General features: G+C 49.6%; 1 long non-coding RNA gene across 1 annotated transcript in view; it reads left to right on the top strand.

The window, feature by feature from the left end:
• Window positions 1–13,837, top strand: part of LOC131423956 (uncharacterized) — a 74,989-nt gene extending 61,152 nt beyond the window's left edge. The window contains exons 4-5 of the long non-coding RNA XR_009226196.1: window positions 10,304–10,327; window positions 13,176–13,837. This is a non-coding gene — a long non-coding RNA (uncharacterized LOC131423956). The remainder of the gene's footprint in view (window positions 1–10,303; window positions 10,328–13,175) is intronic.
• The last annotated feature ends 10,196 nt before the right edge of the window (window positions 13,838–24,033 follow it).

Below are 24,033 nucleotides of genomic sequence, written 5' to 3'. Positions count from 1 at the left end.
TTATTTATTTATTTATTGGGTTGTAGTTGGACACGATACCTCTGTTTTATTTATTTATTTTTTTATGTGGTGCTGAGGCTCGAACCCACAGCCTCGCATGTGCTTGGTGAGCACTGTACCACTGAGCCACAACCCCAGCCCAGGTTGTTGACCCATTTGATTTAACTTTTATGCCTGGTGTGATGTAGGGGTCCGGCTTCTTTCTTGCGTGTGGATGTCCAGTTGTCCCACCACCATTTTTTGAAGACTGTTTTCCCCCATGGAATGGTCTTGGCCCCCTTGTTGAAAATTAGTTAGCCATAGACATTGGTTACTGTGGACCCTCAGTTTTATTCCAGTGGTCTACGTGACTGTCTGTCTATCCTGTGCCAGAACCACACTGTTTTGGTTACTGTAGCTTGGAAGCAAGTTTTGAGATTGGTTTATGAGAGTCTCTTGGTCTGACTTTGACAGTCATGGGTTAATTTGCCTCATTGAGCAATTTGGATCAGTGGACTCCTGTGATAGGCGCCCCTTGTGTCTGCCTTCTTCCAGTTAATATTATGTTTGAGAGCTACCTTTTAAAATTAGTTTAAAAAAATCTTTAATTGACACATTTAAATGACTTTAAAACTTCGAGTAGGGTGGGGAGATCTCTGTGAAGAGCAGAGCTGAGACCACCCGTGTCCGTTTCTTGAGCACTTCTGAGACCTGTTAGGCAGGACCAGTCCTCTGACAGGCTCCCCCAGAGAGATGGTCTCATGGCTGCAGATGGAAGGTTCACTTCTGGAACATTCCTCAGCTGGCTCACTACCTCTGCAGCCCTTGTCATTTGCACCCCATCTTTAAAGAGTGCACTCTATCGACTGCCACCGCTGTGGGGTGGTTTGACGCTTCCTCATGATTACACCTGGCTTATGCTTTGGAGGCTGTCAACACCACAGAAGTGACTGTGCCCTCCACCCAGCCCACTGCAGGCACTTCCTGTCAGCCCCGCTGTCACTAGCCCAGTGAAGTGTGATCACTTGGTAAGGGTGGGGTTTGCCAGGCTTCTCCACGGCAAGATCACCCATGTTTCTTTAATGAAAAAGAAATCTGTGGGGAGACTCTTTGAGGTGATGTCTGTCTCATTATTCCTTATAGGCTTTAACGTTGGCTAGTGATTTTTGTCTCAGTCAACTACTGTGACGATGGCAAGATGGTTTGTGTCAATTAGATGTGCATCCTCCTTGACTCTGTGAACTCCAGAGCCAGACTGGGTCACGGAAGCTGTGAGGTGCCTGGCCGTACCCCTCCCTGTCTCTGCCTCCTGAAGTCTGGCCTACCATCTCCAGAAGGCTCCAGTGGAGTTCCAGAACAATGCTGAAGACTCAGGAAGAGTGAAAGAGAGATTTAGGGCCCAGGGTGACAACATCAGATCCACAGAACTTGCCTCTAGGCCTCATTCCTGGCTCCAGGTAAACCAGGGGGTTGTGGGTAAGACTGGGGCGATTTGGTGCGGCCTCTGCACCTTGAACCTTCTATTGTGTCCCCAGTCTTATTCTTGTTGAAGGCCTCAGCAGATTTTTCCTCTGAGCTGGTATATTAGGGTTCTCTAGAGGGACAGGACCAACAGAGCGTGTAGGTAATTGTGAGAGGGAATTTATTAGATGGGTTTACGTGATCAAAGTCTGGATAGTCCTACAAGGGCAGTCTGAAGGCCGGAGAACCAGAGAAACCTGCAGCTGCCAATCCAAGAAGCTAAAAACCTCAGGGCAAGAGGATCCAATGATGCAGCTCTTGTCTGAAACTCGAGGCTTCCTGGAGAGTGGCTGGTATGAATTTGCACTCAAAGGCTGAAGAATCTGGAGTCAGATGACTGTGGGCAAAGGCAGCAGCAAGATCCACTCGCACTTGAGAAGAGTCCAACTTGCTTGTGACTTCGAGCTTCCCCCTTCCTCCACTTTTTGTTCTACCTGGGCTCCCAGCCTGCTGGATGGTGCTGGCTGCTTTCGGGGGCAGCTCTTCCTCACTCAGTTTGCTAATCCACATGCCCAGGGTATGTGGAAACACCCTCACAGACACACCCAGATGTGTGCTTGGCTAATGTTCTAGGTGTTTCCCAATCCAGCCAAGTTGATAAAGACGGGGGGGGGGGGGGGGGAGAGAGAGAGAGAGAGAGAGAGATTGATTTTTAATATTTATTTTTTAGTTTTCGGCGGACACAACATCTTTGTATGTGGTGCTGAGGGAGGATCAAACCCGGGCCGCACGCATGCCAGGCGAGCGCGCCACCGCTTGAGCCACATCCCCAGCCCTTCATCTTCCTTTTTGAAACACAAAATTGAGTCTTGGTTCCAGAAGCCCACTTTCTTGAGCGAGTTGTCCTTTGGGATCAATGCTAAAGTAGGAGTTGTTCCTAGAGACCCTGAGGAGGGTGTGTAATTGGGAGAAAGTGAGTGCCATATGACACCATCTGGCTTCTCTCCCGCGAATCTTCTCTTCAGGGTGATTTTTGTCTATGATCTTGGCCTGGTTCTAAGCCTCGATAGGCTCTGGTTTTCTCTGGAGTAGGTACTCAGCTCCTTGACTATGAAGCTAAATTTGGATTTTAGACTCTTCAGTGTTGGTTTCTAAAGCAAGGTTTTGTTTGGAAGCACAACCTGGGTAAGGTTTTGGTTGAATAGATCAACAAGGCTTTTCAATGGCACCTCTGGGAATCTGGCGCAACTGGATCTAGCTATAGTCTTGTTTGGAGAGTTGTCCTGGGGATGTTGGAAGAGAGTCCTGGCATCCATCCTAGGATACGGCAAGCCAGAGTGATCTTTTCAAAATGCATATCTGACTAGTCATGTGCCCCACAGAAGATCCTTAGGTAGCCTCTTTCTTAGGTAGCCGTCCATTCCTGCAGCAGTCCTCATTTTCGGTCACCCACCCCTGGCATCCATTGTCATGGATGCATCCAGTAGTGTCATTTTGGCCTTTATTTAGCATCAAAAATATGAGATGTGAAAAATTGATGTAGAGATCATTATAACTAATAATCTATACAAAGCATTGCTGGATTCATCGTAGCTTCAATCTGTGGATTCTAAAAATGTGATTGCTATGTTGGTGGGATATTAAATTATTTTGACATTAAAAAGGGACTCAGGGGCTGGGGATGTGGCTCAAGTGGTAATGCGCTTGCCTGGCATGCACGGGGTGCTGGGTTTGATCCTCAGCACCACATAAAAATAAAATAAAGATGTTATGTCCACTGAAAACTAAAAAAAATAAATATTAAAAAGATTCTCTCTCTCTTAAAAAAAAGTGTGGGGGGGGGACTCGGATTCAGACATTGGACTGTTATTCAAAACCAAAAAGAAACGAGCTCTCAGTCATGATGAAGTCAGGAGGAAGAGATAAGGCTGTGTAGATAGGGAAATGGGCCCTTGGTGACTTCCTAAGCAACATAGCACAAACAGGCAGCTGGAGGTTTTTTGCTGAGAAACTTGCAAAAAGATTATTTTTAAATTGGGGCAATTTGGAGTCCATGGCCTCTCCAAAGAAGGAAAAACCTGATCAATATTTTGATTGGTCTAGAGACTGCATGACCACCTTGTAGACACCGAGTGCCTTACCCAGAATTGGTGGGGGCTGACTTCCTTCACCCTGGAGATCCACGGGAACCTCTAGACAATAGCCATCCCTGGTGCATTAGTCAGTTCTTTCACTGCTGTGACTAACGGACCCAACCAGAGGAGGAAAGTTTATTCAGGGGCTCATGGTTTCAGAGGTCTCAGTCTCTAGACAGCAGGCTCCATTCCTCAGGGCTGGAGGTGAGGCAGGACATCATGGTGGAAGAGTGCAGCTCTATGGTGATCAGAAAGCAGAGAGACTCCCCTCGAATGATACAAATATATGCCCCAAAGCCACGGCCCCAGTTCCCACCTACTCCAGCCACACCCCACCTGCCTCCAGTCACCACTCAGTTACTCCCATCAGGGGTTAATTCACTGATTGGGTCAAGGCTCTCGCAACCTAATCATTTCTCCTCTGAATTCTCTCACATTGTCTCACACGTGAGCTTTTGGGGGACACCACAGCTAAACCCTAACAATCAAACCTAGCGATGAGGGCTTTGCTTCATTTTGCTTTAATAAGCCCTTACACTTCACTTTCACCCACTGTCGTGGGTGAATCTCATTCTTTGAATTCATGAGGCAAAACCCCCACCTGCCTCCACACTGTGTATTACCATGAAAGACAGAGAAACCTTAGGTGGATTTCTGTAAGTGAAAAAATCCAAACTGAAAGACAGCATGCTGTTTGCTTCCAACCACATGGAAAAGGCAGAATTATGGACGCAGTGAAAAGATCAGGGGCTACTGGGGATGAGAGGAGCGAGGGATGAACAGGCAGAGCATGGAGGGGACTTCAGGCCAGTGCCATCATTCTGTGTGATATTGCAAGGGCAGATGCGTGGCGTACGTCTGTGAAAACCCACGGACCTCCGCAGCCAGCCCTGATGTAAACTAGGACTCTGGGTGATAACGATGTCCCATGCGGGTTCATCCTCTGTAAAAACTGTGCACCGCGATGGGCGATGGGCATGTGGATGGTGGGGGAGGCTGTGTGCGGGCAGGGAGCTTATGGGGACTCTCTGTACTCTCTGCTTAATTTTGCTGTGAATCTAAAACTGCTGTACAACATAAAGTCTATTATTTTTTTAAGGGGATTTTTACTTCAAAGAGTGTTGGGAAGCTCCCCTCGCTGGGCTCTGGGCCATGCTGGTCTCTTGCTGTCCAAGTTCCTCCTTGCATCAAGCCATTGTCACTCTGTCCTGAGGGCTTGCCTTTCCTCTCCCCCTCTGCCTGGTGAACTCCTGCCCATCCTTTGGCTCAGCTCAGGTGTCTGGTCCATGGTGAGGTTTTCCTTAAAGCATCCTGTTCAGGGCACGGCTTTGCCTCTGAAGCCTTTTCATCAGTGTGCTTTAGAGCAGCCTCTTTGATAGATATGACTGTGCTTTGAAGTCTATTCTTGTTCATTATCTATGATTTATGCACCTTTTCCCCAGCTGAATCTTTCATTTGAAGGGCAATGGCCTGGAAGGAGACGAGGAGGTCTGTGTGCATGAAGCTAGGCAAGGGTGAAGTTTCCCAAGCTCTGAAGCCCAGGCTCTCCTACCTCATCTGACCCTTTTAGCAGCCTTCTAGGAGGCATAGTATGACCATTTTACAGATGAGGAAACTGAGTCACACGGAGTTCAAGAGGCTCGCTCAAGTCATGTAGGCATGAGTCATAGATTCATTCTCATGTTTTCTGACTGTTTCTGGCCCCAGGACCAGAATACCGTGTTGACTTTTTGTAACAGAAACACAGCTGACATATTGGCCCCGTGTGAAGAGTTGGGGACGTAGTAGCACAGATGGTCTAGCTTTGCTCCCTGGCTCCTGAGCATGTCAGGGGTGACGAGGGGACTCCAGAGCCTAGGCTTCTGTATGATTTTCCTCCATTTCCTCCAGAGGCAGCTGCTTCCTTCCTGGATTTCCTCCCCTGGCACCTGGCACCCCCTCAGAAAGCTGGGGCAGTGGGTGGAGGTGAGGCTGTGGCACTTAGGCCACTGCAGCCTTTACGTCTCCTTAGCTCAGAGGACAAATGCTTTCTTTTTCCGGGGGTCGTCCTGCTGTCCTCCCTTCTCCTTCAGCAGCTCTTGGCCCTGTGTGACCCTGGGTGAAGTCTGTTGACTCTCAGGCCTCAGTGTTGTCCTCTGGGTAATGGGCTGGTGTCTGCCCCTCCGGCCTCTTGGAGCTGGGAGACACCCAGTGTAGCTGGGAACTGTGTCTGAAAGCTGCACTCCAGGCCCGCCCACATGCTGGGAGAGCAACTGCCGGCCAGGGTATTTTCAGACACAGCTTAGTTGAATAAATCATGACCAGGAAGAAACAACAGTGATGTCTCCTCTGCAGGCCTGAGCCAGTTCCTGAAAGGCTGGGGACTTTGTTGCTCCTGTGCCCAGCCCCTCCCTCCACTGCGCTCTGAACCACATCTTCCTCCTCCTCCCAGAGCCCTGCTGCGGGGAGCTCTCCCCACTTGCCTCCACCTTTGAGCAGCTCTGGGTTGGTTTGTTTTCTCTGTCTTGACTCAGTGCCTATTTTATTCCACTTTAGAAAGCACCAGTCCAGTCCCTGCCTGGAGTGGGGTGGGTGGGGCCGGGGATGGGCGAGGCATGGCTCTTCACTGGAAGCCACTCGTCCTCCGTGGGGATTTTAAAGCAAGAACACACAAGCACAGGGAGGTGGTGTGTGCGACCAATGCCAGATGGAGCTCAGAGGAGGGGAAGCCAGAGTCCCTCTGGGAACGTGGAGAGGGGCCCAGTGAAGAGGGGCCAACTCTTCTGTGTTTACCATCTCTTGTTCTCATTTCCCCTTTCTGTTTTCATGTTTCTCAGACATGCTCTTCTATATGAACCACTGTGTTAGGCGCTGGGGGACACAAATGTACCGATTTTAGTTAATTAACTCAGATATGCAAGAAAGAATACATTTCTTTATTTTCTTTAAGGCAACCCCATTTAGATTTAGATTTATGGGGCTGGGGATGTGGCTGAAGCGGTAGCGCGCTCGCCTGGCATGCGTGCGGCCCGGGTTCGATCCTCAGCACCACATACAAAAACGAAGATGTTGTATCCGCCGATAACTAAATTAAAAAAAATAAATAAAAAAAAAATAAAAAATAATAAAAAATAGATTTAGATTCTAAGTCATCTTGCTGGCTGGGTAAGTGTATTAGTTCATTTTCTGCTGCTCTAACAGAATGTTACAGACTATGTAATTTATAAACAAAAGTTTATAAACTCCCAGTTCTGGATGCTGGAAGTCTGAGAACATAGCACCAGCATCTGATCAGGGCTTTTGTGATGCACTATAACATGGCAGGAAAAAAAAAAAAAGAAAGTGAGCATGCTCAGGACAGAGAAAAAATGGGGCTTAACTTAACCTCTCACCAGGAGCCAACTCCCACAATAACTAGCCGGTGCCAATAATAATGGCATTAATCCACTCTTGAGGGTAGAGTCCCCATGACCTGATGGCCCCTTAGCAGTCCCAGCCCGCCACACAGTTGGAATGGCAGTTCGTGTGTGCATCATGAGTTTTGGAGGGACATTTAAATCATGGCAGTGGGAATTGCCTCTCCTGGAGCCCCAGCCCTGGGTAGTACAAAGTTCCAGGTTTCTGTAGGGCTGGGGGAGGCTGGCTGGTCTTCAAGGTGCTGAGGCTCCCTCAGGCTGTTCTGCCTGGCTCTGCCTGGCTCAGGCTTGGTGGGGGGTTCTCAGACTAGGCTGGAGATGATGGCCTTTCTCTGTGAATCTGGTCATCACTGGGAATTTACCTGGGATCAGGCTGGGGTCCCCACTGTTGACAATACCTTCTTCTTGCCTCTTTGGCTTGGGAGAATCTCCTTTTAGTGCCAAAGAATCTCTGTCTTCCCATGCAAGTCTTTTGTTTTGGGGATTGAAGTCCGGGGATTGAACTCAGGGACACTTGGCCACTGAGCCACATCCCCAGCCCTATTTTGTATTTTATTTAGAGACAGGGTCTCACTGAGTTGCTTAGCCCCTTGCTTTTGCTGAGGCTGGCTTTGAACTCATGATCCTCCTGTCTCAGCCTCCCAAGCCTCTGGGATTACAGGCGTGTGCCACCATGCCCTGCCCCTAAGCAAGTCTTTTAAGGACACCTAATGTGTTCACTAAGTGGAAACCAGAAGTCAGAAAAACAAAGCAAAACAAAATGTATGATTAGTGTGATGGCCTCACCTCCAGTTTGAATGCCAATGGCCTACGCCCTTCCATTTTATAGCGTAGCTGTATCTGGAGATAAAGATTTTAAAGAGGCAGTTAAGTTTTAATGAGGTCTTTAGATGGGCCCTAATCCAGTGTGGTTGGTGTCTCTATAAGGAGAGATTTAGGCACAGGTGTGTGTGCACAGGGGGAAGACCATGTGAAGACAGCTGAATACAAGCCAAGGAGAGAAGCCTTAGAAGAAACCAATGATAGCTCAAAAACTATCTCCATCAAGAGCAAGACCGCGGGACCTGCGCAGCCTCTACTCTGGATTCCCTGCCAAACCCTTCCCATTTCCAGAGAACAACACTTCACATGCCCCGTAACACCATATGACAAAACCCAATTGAGTAAAAATTCTTAGAATTCCAACTTTCAATGGGATCACTCTTAGGAAGAACTTGTGTTTAGAAAAGCTGCCTGCTGTGTCCTGTGGCAGGGAGGGTAGGCACTGGGGAATAGGGGTTGGCAGGACTCTGAGAAGAGAGCCATGTCACAGAATCTATTTAGGAAACATGCGGGAGTCAGATGTCATGGAGGACGGAAAGGAAGGTGGACCCTCAGTGGGAAGGTAGAAGTGAATTGATGGGATTCTTAGAACAGGGTGCCTGATACTTGATTTTAAATTATCTGGGTTCTGAGACATAACTCCTAAAACCATCAGTCAAATCCAATAAGAATTGAAAAGTCATATGTGTGAGTGTGTGTGTGTGTGTGTGTGTGTGTGAATTTCACATCTGGAATTGCCTCACAGGAGCACTACATCTGCCACTAGGAGGAGAGAGGTAGTTAGCCCTGCAAAGGGAAGAAGTCCCATCAGGGTACAAGGCAAGGCAAGGTTTTCAGCCACGGTGGCCTGCCTGGCTCTGGGCTTTCAGGTTGTGTTGAGGATTCAAATGTTCTCAGTGGACCTGAGTCTTCATATCTTGTCCTTTCTTCTGCTCAGAAAAGACAACATCAACTTTTTCTGAAGATCTCCCCTGTCCTGCTGTCTAGGGGATGATTGTTGTCACCAGTCTGGCTCCTAGGATTTTGTGAAGCAAAAAACTGGTGAGGGGCTAAGTTGCACCCATGGAGAGGCCCTCTAGACAGTGCCCCTCTCCCTTGTCTACAGCAGGGAAAATGGAAAATTAGGATAAAGTGTCGGGCAGTTGGTGATGAACCACCAACGTCAGAGAGGAGCTGTTATTGGAGATGGTGATTTTGAATGCAGGCTTTATGAAGCTAAACTCCAGATTGAAGTTGATCTGCCCATCTTGTTCTGAGCAGCACCATGGCTGATCCTGTGCGAAACTTTAAAGCCTGGAGGGCAGAGTTAGAGATGTGCATGGTGAAGGCAGTTTGATTTTAGGTGAAAGGAAGTGGAGAAGTCAATGTCGCATGTACCAGAGTTTCCTTCTAAAATTTCCAATCAGACAAGTTCTTCGACCTCTTTGGAGTGGAGTATTTGGGAGGGCAGAGAGGGGCGTAGCGTTGTGGGACTCCTTTCATACGGAAGATCAGAAGGACGGGGAAGAAGCCTGGCCCCTGAATTCCCTGGTTTCTTTTATTCACGAGGAGGTTTAACCTCATCACTGGAAGGGTCCGAATCCTCTGGGTTGTTTCAGTGTCATTTATCTACATGTTCCTAGCACCTAGCGCAGTGCCTAGAAAACAGTAGGTACTCAACACATATTTTGGAGGAAGGAAGAAAGGAAGAAAGACAAGCATCACTTTTTCAGAGAGAAAGAGGAATCAAGCCCTTGGATCTGGGCTACACTGTACATAACACCTGCAGCCTCGGGGAGGGGAGAAGCTCATCTCTTTCTCCAGGATCCCGAGGGAGGCAGACAAGCTGCTCCTCTTGTCACTTCTCTAAGTGTTTCAAGGTATAAATCAACTAGTATGTTGTGATCATAAACTTTTTTAAAAAAAGACTATAATTGCATAAGACAGGATAGAATTGAAAATATGAGTGTGCGTTATATGTAATGAGGTAGGGATCATTTTGTGAAAATGGTTTTGTGGGTATATTTGGACTGGGTTGTTGTGTAAATGGTACATGTTACTATGAGTTGTAGTAAAATATGTTGAAAAACTTGACTTCCCCTACTCATCAGGATGAAATTGAAACTCTTCTATAATGGAGTGAATTCAACAAGTGGAGTGCATCTATTCAAGGCAGGAGACAGAATGGGGCACTTTATGCTCAAAGGAACAAATCCATTAGTCTTTCCTTGGGGGATTATAGCCCAAGAGCTTTCTTTGGAAATAATAAATATCTGCAGTAGTACCCGCCCTAGGTTACGAAATAAAACTGTGAAATTGCACTTGAGGAACTGGCTACCATTATGCTTCCACACCATTGCCAAAGCAGGAAACCTAGGGACCAGGTGAAGAGTTTGATTCTCCATCTTTTCTGTGTCTGTGGTCCTTGTGGTTAATTTTAGTAATAAATGATATTACCAATACTTTCCTATAAATTTGAGATCTTTCGAGCTTTCAAAGATTTCACTTCTGTCTTCCCTTTTAATTCCACAGCAATCCTGGGAGTCGTCAGTCCAGGTAGGATGACTTTAGAAGAAAACAGGCTTGGAGGGTGGTCCTGCTGTGCTTCTCAATCCTTCCCAGCTATGTTCTTTTGGCAATTGAGGGGACCCAAAAATGACATTCCTTTCCAATCCTGAATTTATAGCCCCTGGAGAGGTGGAGACATGGGGTGGAGATAAGAAGATCCCTTTAATTATGGGAAGCTGCTGAAACAGACCAGGGCCATGATAACGAGGGGCTCTGAGAGGTGCTTCTTCTCCACTATGATTTGACCCCATATAGGATGCCATCTTTGAGGCGACACTGGTCTCACAAAGTAGAGGTCTTTAGGGATCCTCTCTCCAAAACCAAACTGATCAACCAACCAACCAGTAAACACGATCTGGTGCTAGAGTGGCTGAGGGTCCCATTGTGGCAGGTAGAAATTGGGACTTAATAGCTAAGAGTTTAGGAATGAGCTCCCTGCTGTGCCTAGTGTGGCCGGTGTGACTGGGAGCAGGAAGTGAGTGGAGCAGAGGGAAGCAGAGGGGTGGCAGTTAGCCTGTCGCCAGACATGGGAAAGGAGCCTCGAGGTTGCATCACATAGCAACACTGTCACATGTTTGCTGACACGTGGAGTAGCACTGAGACAAGTGCTGGGTTCATTTTCTGGGCCAAACCCTCAATGGGGGCTGAGATGGTTTTTATTGGAGATACCTTTATCAAACATTCTCTGCAAGAGTTTTCTCAAATCAAAGAACCCTCACAGATTATGAGGGTTCAGATAATTAACTCACAATAAAAATGATGAGACTCACGAGAAGTACTACCACTGTGCCAGAAAGTCATCATCAGAATCAATGGACAATTAACATCAGATTCTAAGAACTGCAAATTATGGACAGTCACATATTAAATATAGAATGGTTACACAGAAAATTAAAAAAGCTAAATGTATAAAAGTTCAATGCTTAAAGAAATATTATTACAAAAAGAAATATAAAACTGGAAATTATTGGGAATAAAGAGACCTTTATTTTTTTTTTTCACTATATTCTTATATTTATTTTTTCACATTTAGAAGTCCATCCAAAGTAATCATCCTGGATATGGAAAATTCTATGTGACAAAGAAGACAGTAAACACCTTGGAATCAATCATTATTACTTATCTGTCATTGTACATGCAGCACTTAGCACAGTGTTTAGCATAAATTATTTCTAGATCAAGCAATAAGTAAAATCCACCAACAAGTATTTAAGACATAACTTATGAAAACCTAAATGTACATAGCATTAGGTAAATTGTTAAATTTCACCTTTACATACTTAATGTATTTTATATGGTCAATAAAATATTAAAGATTTGTAATATCAGGAAAACCTAAATATGACTAACATTGGGCTACAGTCATAAGGTTCTATAAAGAGACCTTTAAAAAAGAAAAAAGAAAGAAAAGACAAAGACAAATGTACTTATTACCACTAAAATTGTTCATTTTGAATCGGTTAAATTCACATTATGTAAATGTCACCCATATTTTTAAAAATACAACTCCAATAAATGAAAAATATAATAGTTCAAATTAAATGTCAATGGATATGTTGAAAATGTTTAGACACAGTTAAAGAGAGAATCAGTAAATGGAAAGATAGGTATGAAGAATTTATGCTTGAGAAAAAAAGGAGATGGGAAATATGAGAGGTTAAAAGAACATAAAAAGATATGGTCTAATAGATATTGCTATGGTTTGGGTTTTATTTGTCTCCACCAAAATTCATGTTGAAATTTGATTTCCAAAATTGATGTTGAAAGAGTGGGAACTCTTAAGAAATGATTAAGTCATTAAGAAGGATTAATGCTTTGCTTGAGGAAATGAGTTCTTGCTCTTGTGGGACTGGATTAGCTGTTATGAGAGTGGGTTGTTAAAAAGTGAGGCTGCCCTTGTGTTTCCCTTCCGTAGTCACCTGCTTGCTCTTCTACTTTATGCCATAAATTAGAGCAGTGCAAGGCCTTTTCACAAACTGTGCTCTTGAACTTCCCCGGGCTCCAGAACTGTAGTCCAAAATAAACTATAAACTTCTTTCCTTATAAAGTACTTATTCTCAGGTATTTTGTTATAGCAACAAAAAACAGACTAACTTATATGTCTAAAGTCCAGAAGAAAAGAGTGAGGGAATTTAATAAGGAGGTTTTCATAATAAAATGCAACTTTAATATTTCCTTTAATAAGGAGATTATTGTTAATAATACAATAAATAGAAATTAACAAATCTTTCATTATAGTGGAAAATTTTAAGATACCTCTCTTGATTTTGATTATAGTCAAGCAAACAAAAATATAAGTCATGATATAATCAATTGAAAAGCACATCTAGCAAGTTTGTTCTAATGGACCTATATAAAATTTGGTATCTAATATACTTTTTTCTAAGCACACATGGTACATTTATGGAAATCATAAAATTCCCCTACATTTCCATCCATCCATCCATTCATTTGTCCATCCATTCACTTGTCCATGTATGCGTGCATCTATCTGTCCATGTACCCATTCAATGACTGGTTTATAAAGAGTTGAATGTCATGTTTTATACTGCTAGGTATCAGGGGCCCTACCAGCAATGGTCTCTTTGTTCAGCACTCCCAGCTGTCCACAGAATACAAATTCTCCTGTAACTGGTTAACTCCTGGGAGGAGGAATTTTTGTCACCTGGCACACCCCTATAGCTCTTTTGTTAATAGCCAAAATGCATCTCTGTCATCAAGAGCAGAGCCTTCTCTGCAGCATCAGCTTCTTAGCTAAAGTAGCCATGAGGTGAGGACCCTCCAGCTTACAATTTCTCCTCAATGTTTTATAAAGACAACCTTTCCACATTTGCAGGCTCTCCGGAAAGTTCAGGGGACATCGTGGGCCACAGAGAATGTCCTCTATCTGGCCAACAGCTGCGTTTTGGAGAAGATTCCAGCGTTCATAGCAGCTGCAAGTGCTGGGGTGCTGCTGCCAGCCCCTCCCTCCATTCATTCCATTAAGCAATTAACTGAATGAAAAGGTTGGAAGAACTTCATTCCACTGCGGTGGCAGCTTTCCTCTGGCAGGGAAGGCTCAGCATTCTGCTCACAGATGCTGCTGGCTTCTTGGGCCACCTCCGGGGAGGGGAGGTCTGCAGGATGGGCCCAGGGTTCCAGCCCAGCAGGGCACCCTCCCAGCTGCTGCATTATCTCTCTTCCATGTGTGTTCTCAGGTCTGGGAGCTGGCGTGGCTCCAGGCCTGGCTTCATCAGAGCTCCCTATCCACAGCACCCGTGTGAGTGCCATGCAGCCGTGTCTGGCTGGTAGCTCTTAGTAATCAGAGCTTCCCAAGTAGGGTGACAGGAAAGGGCTCCTGGCACACCTAGGTATTGGTCACCCACCTTGGTGGAGCCGGAGCTGTGTGAGCTTCGAGACCTTTTACCTCCAGCCTTTGTCTGTTTACTCCACGATGACCTGAAGTGTGGTCTATGCATGTGCTGATACCAAAAAATAAAATAAAATGATTCTGAGGAATACTGTCCTGGGGATCTATACTCAGACAGCAGCTAAGTGTCTCATCCCACGAGGCTGTCCTTGTAAAGGTCTAGAGCAGTCCCGCCAGTTTTCTTGGGTAAGATGATCTCTTATCTTATTTCAAGTGCAGAACCCCAACCTGCCCCAACAGAAAGTCTGATTGCAACACAGGGCTGAGCTGTCTTCCGCCTCTGCTGGCCTGGGGACCTACTGGCCGAAGCTCTTGTTCCGTAGTTTGGCCTTTCCTGAGGACTTTCCTGATACACACAGGACCCGTGTTGGCCCTGGAGGCTACAAAACTAAAAGTGACACTTGAAAGATCGAACAAGTGATTGCAAGGCGGGGTGGTGGGTGCCAGCCCCTGCAGGCACGGAATGTCCTGTGAGCTCCAGAGACTGGAGTTCTCCCCAGGAAGGCCACTCTTGGCTGGCCTTAAGGAACAAGAAAGAGAAAGAGAGGGACAAAGCCATCTAGGCAGAGGAGGCTGCTGTGTAAACTGCAGGGCAGGAAGAGGTGGCCTGTCAGGTGTGGCCGTCCCATCTGGCTGGGGGAGGAAGTGGGTGGGACAGTGTTCAGGGAACCTTGAGTGCTGGGCCCATTCGCCTGGAGAGCAACGAGGAAGTGATGGGCTGGTGTGATCAGGTCTGCATTTGTGGGGAGTAAGTAGGAAATGGATGAGGCTAATGCTTGGAAATCAGGCTGACGTAGGCTCCAAATGCACTAGGCTTTGCCCCAGTGACCTGAAGGCTGGAGTAATTTGCTTGTGCTCTCCGAGCCTCACTTGAGGCCCATAAATAAAATGGGTATAGCCAGGCATGGTGGCACATGCCTGTCGTCCTAGTGACTCAGGAGGATAAAGCAGGAGGATCTCATATTGGAGGCCAACGTCAGCAACTTACAAGGCCCTAAGTAACTTAGTGAAACCCTGTCTCAAAATATAAAATAAAAAGGGATGGGGGGCGGGGCTGGAGTTGTGGCTCAGTGGTAGAGCACTTGCCTGGCATGTGTGAGGCCCTGGGTTTGATCCCAGTATATAAATAAACAAATAAATAAATAAGTAAAATCCATTTACAACTAAAAAAAATATTAAAAAAAAAGGATGGGGATTTGACTCAGTGGCTAAACAACCCTGGGTTCAATACCTGGTACCAAATGAATGAATGAATGAATAAATAAATAACAATATTTAATATACAGGGTTGTTAGAAGATGAAATGGGGTGGCATATGAGAAAGTTCTTGGCACAGTGCCCGTTGCCCAGTGACCCTCAATAAAATAACGTCCCTCTCGTCCTTAGCTATTATGACTATGGCAGGAGGTGGGCAGAGCGAGGGGAGACAGGGAAGGATCTCGGGCAGGGGCTGGAGTATGGCCGTCTTTCCAGACCTGGATGGTGGATTGGGGGGACTGTGGGGAGGATGGGGGTGGATGGAGGGTCTGGGGCACCGTGGGGGTGAGGACTGGTGCATCAGGCAAATAAGTAGGTGTGGAGGTTTGGGCCAGCATGTGGCTGATGGTGGAGCAGGGGGTGGATTCAGGCCGCCCCGGGAGACCGGGTGGGGGCGTTGGGAAGGGAAGAGGGTCTAGGACAAATTTCTGGAGAACAGCATATTTGAGGGATTGGCTGAGGAGAACAGCCTGGAAGGAAGTCAGAGAAGGGATGTGGAGGGCAGCAGGCTACCAGAGGCCACTTCATGAAGTCATGAGGGTGTGGCAAGGACAGTGCTGGTGGTGCCAGTGGACCAGCCCCAGAAGGTCAAGGTGCTTTTCATGGTGTGGCCGGGGTAGGAAGGGCTGGAGGATGCTGGGTAGGTGGTTGAGCAGATTCAGGGTCGCGGGGAGGGTGCTTTTCAGCTTTTTATTTTATTAATGGATTGAGGTTTGCCGGTTCCATGTGTATGTGGGGGAAGAGCCTTTGGCCTGAGAGTGGCATCCATGGGTGTGGGGAAGGGAGGAGGAGGAGCCAGGAGCAGAAGACTGCGTGACAAGGATCAGACGAAGGGCTCAGGAGGGCCACCGAGGGCCCTGACATTCTCTGAAGGGGAGCGAAACAAGGAACAAATGGGCTCGAGGGCATTCTGGGTTAGGATGAGGAGGGGGAATTTGGAACAAAGGTTTCTAGGTAGGCACGAGCCTGGTGGCCCATCGGGAGGAGGGAATGTTCTGGCTGGAAGGAGAGAGAGTGAGCTGCAGAGAGACCACCCAACGGTGCAGGGCATGCGTGCAGTGAAGGAGACGGCAGTGGACAGCCCTGCACCTAGGGCTGAAGGTGGCTCTGTGGCTGGTCAGCCCTCCCTGAGCTCGGAGGTAGGGCAGCTGCCGGAGGCGGGGTCTGAGTTGTTCCGAGGGGCACTGAAGGGTGCTGACTCTGCTTCTTTCCTCCTGGATTTGTGGTCTGGGTGTTTTTCCTTTTATTCTTTTGGTACTGGGGCTTGAACCCAGGGGCGCTTAACTTAGAGACAAGTTCTCCCCAAGTTGCTTAGGGCCTTGCTACTTTGCTGAGGCTGGCTTTGAACTCAGGCCCCTCAGTGCCGCTTGGAACAACTCAGCCCCTTCCTCCTGCCTCAGGCTCTTGAACCGCTGGAATTACAGGCGTGTGCCAACGTGTCTGGCTATCTATTTTTTTTTTTTTTATCCTCAACAGTCTCTGGATACTGAGCCTGAGTCTCTCTGTGTTGCTATTGCATCTTGATTGTTTTGTTTGTTTGTTCTGTTTTTTGGGTGCCGGGGATTGATCAGGGCACTCGACCACTGAGCCGCATCCCCAGCCCTATTTTGTATTTTATTTAGAGACAGGGTCTCCCTAAGTTGCCTAGCACCTTGCCGTTGTTGAGGCTGGCTTTGAACTCGCGATCCTCCTGCCTCAGCCTCCCGAGCTGCTGGGATTACATGTGTGTACCACTGTGCCTGGCTCGCATCTTGTGTTTTTAATTTGGTGCCTCTAACAAACAGGGTAGGGTAGAGGTTGTGAATATGAACTTAAAACCACATCCTGGGGGGAATGAGATCTCCATGGAGTCCTGCTCCTTTTCCCACTGCCAGATCCTTGCTCCTCTGCCCTCCTCTCTTGGAGAGAAGCACATCTCTGCCTGCCTAATGGAAGTCGGCCGGAAAATCCAGTTCACACTCCCCATATAACCTTTTTGGCACAAACCCATTCCATGGTGGGAAAGCTTTGGGAGAGGAATGCGTTGGCTTATGATCACGTGTGGATGGATGACCGCAGGCTTGCTCTCGGGCACAGTGGGGAGGAGCTGGAGGGCGGAAGGGAGGGTTTTCCTGACAATGGAACGGGGGGCCGGTGGAGTGCTTGCCTCCCCTGGGAGTATGGAGGAAAGGAGGCTGTGGACATGGTCTTTGGGAGCCCCCCTGGGCGGAAGCCAGGGAGCAGCTGGGTGGGAGGCTCCCTGCACAGGAGCTGCTGACTCAGAGTCCAGCTGGAGCCTGGCTTCCCAGGGCTGGACTGTCCACTGCAGCTTGGACATGGCTCCCCTGGGCCCCTCACCAAAGAGCCCTGGGCCTCTCCCCACTGGCCTTGAGTGGCTGGTCTGGGATGGTGGCCTTGGTTTCCCTCAACACAGCTGAGTCAAGAATGAAGTCTTTAACAGAATAAGTTCAGGATGACAAAGGGAATTAGCACAGACAGTGGCCTGAGACCAGCCTGGGTACCGGGTTCAAGGTTGGCTTCCTTTCCAGCTCGAGGCTGAGTCACCTTCCTCCAACTCTCCTGTCTCTGGGCTGGAGCGTTGCTTTGGACCCCCAAAGGACAAGCTCCTCAGACATCAAATGGGCCCACGTAGGAGGTCACAGGAGGCCCAAGCCCGAAGCCTCACCCTCCTGTGTGAGGCGGTTTCCCCGGACTTGGGGTGTCCCCTCCCCCCTGACTGCAGTAGCAGCACAGCTTCTCCAGGCCCCCTCCTGTGGGGACCAGGTCCCTGTTGTTATAGGTTTGTGGTTTCTTTCTTTCTTTTTTTTTTTCTTATTTTATTTCTCAGGTTGTTTCATAAGCCAGATAAGGTGTTGTTTACTAGGGGCCCCACCAGAGACACCCCACTGAAATCAAGATCCAGTGTGAAAGGGAAAAACCCGAAGCCATGCAAATGAAACTTTGTTCATTGTTATCCTTTCCAATGACGCCCGCCCCCACAGGTATATATATATATTTTTTGATGGGGATGGAACAGGGCCCCACACACGCCAGGCAGACCCTCTGCTGTTGAGCTGCGTCCCCAGCCCACTGATGAATTCTTAGAGGCTTCTGAGCAGGTGGCTGTGGGCAGGAATCGAAGTGGAGAGGAAGCTGCTTACCAGGGGTGCAGAGCCCACACAGAAGACCTTAGATTTTGTCCCAGGAGCAATACAAAGCTACCGGAAGGTCTAGGCAGGGGATGACACACAATTATATTTATGTTTTGGAAGACAGCTCTGGCTGTGGGGTCCGGGACACCAGTAGCTGGAGGGAGCAGCTTATCATTGGTGCAGGTCAAGGACGGCGGTGGCATGGCCTGGGGAGAGGGGGTGGGCTGAAGACCAGGGCTGGGAGGTGAAGTCCTGGTGGGGACAGGGGGACAGGAAGAGGGGGTGATTGAGCTAGGAGTGCTGAGGTACTCTGGGCCTGCTGGGGCCACTCAATGCACTCACCTTGGTGGCAAGATCGTGAATCAGCATGGAGAAGGAAACCAGGAGAGAGCAGGTGGGTGAATGGTCTGGACTCCAGGAGACAGATCTGACTTCATTTGGGCAGGGTCCCGGGATGCCAGGTGGGCATCAGAAAAGAGAACAAGACTGGGAATGGGGAGGAAAGGGACAGACTTGAGATCATGGAATCAGGAGAGAGGGACTGTGGATGCTTGGAGTCCCCCTATCCAGGCTCTCACACCTTTCAGTGAGGCCGTGTCTGCTGCCAGCCACGGAGAGTCCGGCTCCATCATCTTCTGGAAGCTGGACGCCTGGCTCGTGGGCGTTGGTTGGAGCAATGCCGCCCCCTTGTGTTCTTTTCTGCAAGTGCAGACAGTGGATGTGCCCAAGAGTGGAGACCTGCCCTGGGAGACCCCACCCCAGCTCGGGGTGGGGGAGTATCACAGGTTGCTTTCCCTTCTGTTTTCCAGGCCCTGTGTGTCCAGAACTGTCTTTGTCACCTGTTAGTCTGCTACTGTTGTGTGGCATGTGCCTTTGTTTCTGTCTTGTATTGGCTGCTCTCCCTGGTGTATCTGTCCATCTGTCCTGCTGGCTTGGGCTGTCTCCTGTGATCCTCATCAGTCTCTGTCTCACCCCGCCGGGTTCTCTGTTTTCTCTTTGTCTCTGATTTGCTCCCTGCCCCCCTCTGCATCCCTGTGTCCCTGGGTCACATTTGCCCTCCTGTTGTTGGAGCTGGTTCTTGAGAAAGTCTGGGCTTTGCTGCTTGTTCCAGAATGAGTCAGGAGCTCCCGGGGGATAAGGGCCAGTTTCCACCCAGCAGTGACCTTAGAGAGGGTGCACAAGGGCAGAGGAGCCCGCCGAGCTGGGGACTGAGACAAGATTTTCCAAATTATGTTTATGGGATTGGCAGAGCATTCCAGTGGGTGTCAGGGGAGAAGAATGAGCAAGCTGGCTCAGGCCACTGGCCAGTGCTGACAGTGGACCCTGAGCTGCCTGTCCTGCCTCCCCTAGGGAGGGCTTAGAAGCCACTAGCTGGGAGTGGATGGGGCTGTTCTAGCTGCTGCCTGTGTGTAGGGCTGGGCTTTCCTACCTGCCTCAGTCCTCACTGGGCTTTCTGTTGCCTCAGGGCCTTTGCATGTGCTCATTGCATCTTGGAAGGGTTTACTCCTGATGCCTTACCTTGGAAAGACTTTCTCCTAGGAAGTCTTCCCTGAGTTACACGAACTGCTCCTCAGTCACACAAGCTGCTCAATGTCTCATATGGTCAGTGACTACTGGCTCTAGTGAACAGTGTGGACACAGAACATCAGCTTTATTACAAGTTCCCTCCATCAGTGCTGTCTTGAACAATCTTTGGGGAGCATTCCATTCCCCAGAGGAGGATGGCCCAGCACATCAGGAAATGTACATTTGTTGGATGGATGTAGGGACGGGGGATGGGAAGCTGCCTTTGGAAACATCTGCCCTGTGGGAGTCCCGGCTGGACAGGAAGACAGAGCATTGCCTCTGAGCTGGCCAGGTGAGCTCTTGCTGGTTGGAAGAGATGTTTTTTCTGCTCCAGATTCTGAAAATGAACAAAGGGCTCCAATCTAAAAACTGGAACCTACAGTGGCCATCAGGGGACGTGGTGGGGTCCCTGAAGGTAAGGTGGTGGACTGAAGGAGGCCTCGTGCCTCGTGGAATGCAAGCCCATCTGTGTCCCAGGGTGGAAGTAGCCAAGTGACGGGCAGTAAGTAAGCTGGGGAAGGGGGAGCCGGGTCTGGCCACAGGAACAGGTCACTGGGGCCCACTCCTCTGCAGACTTAAGCATCAAGAGGAGGGCCAAGTTGGGTGTAATGGTGCACACCTGTAATCCCAGGACTCTGGAGGCTGAGGCAGGAGGATTACAAGCTTGAGGTCAGCCTCAGCAACTTAGTGAGCCCTTATCTCAAAGTAAAACGAAAGGGCTGGGAACGTAACCCCCTGACAGAGCCCTACTGGGTTCAGTCCCAGCACTGGGCGGGGGGCGGGGGCTGGAAGGCTCTAAGACACTGGGAGAGGGATGGGCAGTTGCCAGGCTAAACGCTGAAGTCCAGCTCAGCGGAGGGCAGAGGAGTCGAGGCGAGCCTGGGAGGAGCCCTGCTCCCGACACAGAGCCTTTCCAGCAGCTGGGCCTGGACAGCCAGGGTGGATGGGTCAGGGCAGGGAGCTGGATCCAACAGAAGCAAAAGCTCAGGGGTTCTATGCCCAGGGGTTGTTCCTGTCTGTACCCGAGAGGCTCCCGGGCAACTGTCCTGCCTGTTGGGCCTGCTTCCAGGGGATAGTGATCTGTCCACACCTGGGCATGTACACACACACACACACACACACCCCTCTCCCAAGGCCCTTCGTAGGTCCCTGTGCTCCCTGACTGATCTGGGACTTTATTGGGAAAGTTGGAAGTGACTTTAAGAAGACAGAATGGGCTGGGGACCCCGTACCCACGTCTGACAGATGTCCAGGTGGAGAGCCAGGGGGGCTGGACGCAGTGGGTTTGGAGCCTGCTGCAGCAGGAGAGGAGGTCCCTGTTAATCTGCAGTGGGCCCGGGAGGCTCCGAGGGGCAGAACTGAATCAAGCTTTGGAATTTGGGTGGCTTTCAGGGGACAGGGGTGGGGGCTGGGAGTTGTCAGTGAGGACATGGGTCAGCCCCCCCGGCCCCGCCCATTCCTTGCCTGTCCTCCCTTCTCCCTGATTTCTCAGCATCTTTGTGCCAGAGGCCCCAGAAATTCCCGGAAAATTCTCTTCCTGGCCTCTGGCCCAGCGACAGGCCCAGGAGGCGGGGGAGGGGCTGCCTGCTCATCATCTTCTCTGTCTGCTGCCTGAGACTGAGGGTCGGCTCTGAGGCGGTGGCTGGGGAGCCGGGCAGGGGGCAGGAGGGCTGGGGGCCCATTGGAGTCCCAGCTTAGGACCCTCTGCAGGGGGAGGGGCACGGGCTGTGGGCCCGGGAGTGAGCTCAGGTCCCTGCTGGTGGCCTTGTCTCTGTCACTGGCCTCTCTGGGCCTCAGTCTCCCCATCCGTGGGTCCCTCTGGGGAAGCACGTTTGGAGGGAGGGGTGGTCCCTCTCCCACCCCCTTTTTCTCTGCCCACCCTGCCCTTCCTTCTCGGGTTGCTCTTTGTCCTCATACTGCCCTGGATGTCACCAGGCTGGGCAAACAAGGACCAGAGGAGGCTGCCCTTTGTCTGGCCCAGCCACAGAGACTCCTGGGGACACTTCCAGGGCCTTCCTACAGACAGGCTCACCTGGCAGGCTGCACCCTGCAGAGTCACTGGGAGCCACGTGGATGCCATCTGCTGCCCAGATGACTCTGTGCTCATCTCGACCTGCGGCCACCCCTGTGCCAGCGCTTTGACTTGGGGGCAGGAGCTGTTTCCTAGGCCCCTGGACACCCAGCTGGGCAGGGGCAGCCACTGTGAGCCCACAGAGCAGTGCATGGGCAAGGAACTGCCCCCCAAGGCCATCGGGAGAGGTGCCTGTGTGTCCCTGTAGCTGGGGGTCTGAAAGCCCAGGAGAGGCCGCCCGCCCCCCTTCCTGCCCCTGCCCCGCCCGAGACACCCCAAAGGGTCCTTCCCCTGTGGCAGTGCGTCTGCTGTCCTGCACGGCTGTGGGGCCTGGGGGAGCGCACCCTTCACTTCACAGATGTGGAAACCAACCCCAGAGGGGAAGGCACAGCCCAAGGGGACACTGCTGTTGGGGGCAGAGGTGACAACAGTTAATTCCATACACGTGTAGTGGGTGCCAGGCGTGTTGGGGGCTGGGATTCTGTGCCAAGGATGCCACAGCCTGGCCCTGGAGGAGCCATCAGAAGTCACCTGACCCAGAGCTGCAGCAGAGCAGAGGGGGCGGGGGAGGGGGAGGGGTGAGGTGACAAGCACAGCTTCCCAGCAGCAGCTCCGAGGTCAGTGTGGATCTGCCCCTGGCCTTGGGTTCCATTTGCGGTCTGCAGCACCAGGGCTCTTTGTCCTCATACTGCCCTGGATGTCACCAGGCTGGGCAAACAAGGTGACATCCAGGGCAGTATGTCTTGTGCCTCTGATGGTTGGTGCTTTTAATCCATTATGACATGATAGTAATGGTGCAGAGCTCGCGGGGTGGGGTTCCCATGGATGGTCCAGCAGGCCTCCCCGTCCTCTTCCTTTCCTCTTGCTGCTAGATAGCCATTTTGCACCGTTGCTGTCCCCTGAAGTCCCCATCCTCCCTGCTGATGACCTCACTACCCATTTGAGAACCTAAAAGCCAAGAAAAAAGATTGTCCACGGTTCTGCCACACACCCACCCCAGGGTCTGTGTCTTCTGCCGTCCCTCTGGGCTGGGGCTACCCCTCCCCGTCCCGCAATTGGATCTTTAAAAACATGCAGTACAGGGTTACAACTTACAGTCCATAAAGTGTACCCCGAGGGCGCACAATCCAGCAGGGCGCGATGGTGCCCTCCTGTAATCCCAGCAACTCGGGAGGCCGAGGCAAGAGTTGCAAATCTGAGGCCATTCTTAGCCACTTAGGGAGGCTCTGTCCCAAAATGAAATTAAACAGGGCTGGGGATATGTCTCAGTGGTGGAGCGGCCCTGGGTTCAATTGCCAGTATTGCAAAAAACAGAAACAAGTATTCAGAGTTGGGTGACCTTCCACACTCCCCAACTGCAGAACATATTCACCAGAATGGAACCCCACACCCATCAGCAGTCATTCCTCATTCTCCCTTCCTCCAGTTCCTGGCAATCACAAATCTACTCTCTATGGAAAAGTCGAGTCCCTATAAGTTCACCTCTTCTGGGTATTTCATATAAATCACAGAACATGCTGTCTCTTGTGACTGACTTCTTTTGCTTGGCATATTGTTCTAAAGGCTCACCCATGTTGTAGCCTTAATCAGTAGTTCACTCCTTTTTTTATGGCTGAATAGTATTCCACTGTAGGGACAGACCACATTTTGTTTATCTATTCACTGGTTGATGGACATTGGGGTTGTTTTCACTTTTTGGCTATTAAAAATAATGCTGTAATGAATATATGTGTGTGATTTTGTTACCAAATAAGACCTGTTTTGCCTGCCCCACAGAGTATAGATCATAGTAACAATGAGTTCTGCAAAAGGGAGTTCTATTATAAGGCAGCCAAGTGTGAGGAGATGGAGACCCAAGTCTCTAATCAGCCTCCCCAGGATGGAGCTTGGGGATACTGTGGACTGAGGCATGAGGGGAGGTGATCGGAGGACCCATACCCAGGAGATATTACATGTAGTCAACTAAAGCAAGTAATGAAGAACAGGTGGGTAGGCGAGGTGTAGAAATGCCAGTGATTAGAACTGGTGACATCTAAAGGGTTTATTTAAGAACTGAGAGCAGATGGATTATTCAGGGTTTCCCTTCATTTCTTTCTTTTTTTTTTGGTACTGGGGATTGAACTCAGGGCCACTCAACCACTGAGCCACATCCCCAGCCCTATTGTATTTAGAGACAGGGTGTCACTGAGTTGCTTAGCGCATCACTTTTTGCTGAGGCTGGTTTTGAACTTGCGATCCTCCTGCCTCAGCCTCCGGAGCT

This window comes from Marmota monax, unplaced genomic scaffold (assembly GCF_021218885.2).
Source record: "Marmota monax isolate L192 unplaced genomic scaffold, Marmota_monax_Labrador192_F-V1.1 WCK01_AAM20220418_F8-fsc00081, whole genome shotgun sequence".
NCBI lineage: Eukaryota > Metazoa > Chordata > Mammalia > Rodentia > Sciuridae > Marmota > Marmota monax.
The sequence above is the reverse complement of the archived record's forward strand: the minus strand, read 5'-3'. Positions and strand labels throughout refer to the sequence as shown.